Genomic DNA, 1,663 nt, shown 5'->3' on the forward strand with positions numbered 1-1,663 from the left:
ACTCCAGGACATATTCAGCACCAGCATCGCCCCATTTGATGTTAGCGGGATCTTGCTCCTAGAAGATGATGATGGGCTTCTGTTGATGACAAGCTTTCTATTCTCAGCCTTGACTGTGCTGTTGAACTTGCCATGGATAGAATCATACTGGAACATGTAAGCCATGTAGTTGAGGTCAATGAAACGGTCATCTACGGCAACAATCTCAGCTTTGCTAGATGCACAGCAAAAGGCAGCTCTTGTAACCAGGTTCCCAATATGGCCAAGTCCGTTCTCACCGACCTTCGCCATCAGGTCTACGGGATGAGGCTGGCAATGCACAAGAAGATGCAGCTGTCTCTGGAACAGGAAGGAGCAGAGAGACAAATCTATGTATTCTTATGTCCCATATTGACAAAAGAGACTGTTCCACATCTGATCCAAGCTAGAATTATCAAATATTTCTACCTGTAGCTAGGGTATCATGTTGTATTACTATACTAGTTAATGTTAATCATTACTAAAACAGTTAAGTCACCAGGCAGAGTGGCACACACCTTTGATCCCAGCATTTGGGAGGCAGAGGCAGGCCCATCTCTGTGAGTTTGAGACCAACCTGGTCTACATAGTGAGTCCTGGGACAGTCAAAGCTACATAGTGAGCTATGGCCTCTATGAGATATACCGAGATATAGCCTCCAGATTGAACTTTTTTTAAAAGTTGATGATACGACTCACCTCCAGGATAAAAGCATAGTATAGGGATTATAACTAAGGAAAGAAAACTGCTAGAAAGTTCCAGAATAGAGTGCTGGTGAGCTGCACACACATGTGTACATCACGTATAAGAACATGCACGCACATACACGTGCACACACTCAGACCCAGAGAAAGAATTTCTAGAATAGTGCAGTGAATCTCCATCTGTGCCCTAGAACATGAGTATTTGACCTTGTGGTTGAAATCAGACCTTTAAAGCAAAGCACGGAGAGGTACAGAGAGGCTACAATGCTCCTGGGGTTTTGTTATGTTTTTGTTTATCTTATGGACTATTGATTTCAATTTTTAATACCAAAATGAAGTATAGATTTCTTTTTCCTCACACAAAAAAATAAGGATCTAAAATACTTGCATTAATAAAAGATTTGCAGTTATAAATATATTAAAAAAACTCAGGTACTTAAACTCAGCCAATCAATATAATTTTACAAATCAAAACAAAAATTTTTTTTCATCCAAGAACGAGGACCTGGAAAAACCAAACGTGAAATGTAACTGAAAAATTACAATTTTTTTCCTTACAAAAAGTACTAAGCACTCCCCACTCCCAAAAGTGATGTTAATTCAATAATCTGCCTTCAAGTTATAATGTATTGACAGGTCCAAGTAGTCCTCCAAATTCTCGTGCCCATTCTTCTCTATGGAAGGAGTCATTCTTCATCACCCTTAGAAGGGACAAACGGCAATTTGTGGTTAGCATCCCGAGGCACACATGGCCTCCAGGCTCACCTGGTACCCTGGCTCCTCTCCTCTGCCTCCATCCTTCCCTAAACTTCTGCAGCTCCCGGGCTTCCCTTGGCCCAGCTTCTCATTCCCATTCCCATATAATCCTGATCTGTAGGCCCTGCACTAGCCTGCCTCTCTCTCTCTCTCTCTCTCTCTCTCTCTCTCTCTCTCTCTCTCTC

The sequence above is a fragment of the Grammomys surdaster genome, unplaced genomic scaffold (assembly GCF_004785775.1).
Source record: "Grammomys surdaster isolate TR1022 unplaced genomic scaffold, NIH_TR_1.0 125881, whole genome shotgun sequence".
Classification (NCBI taxonomy): domain Eukaryota; kingdom Metazoa; phylum Chordata; class Mammalia; order Rodentia; family Muridae; genus Grammomys; species Grammomys surdaster.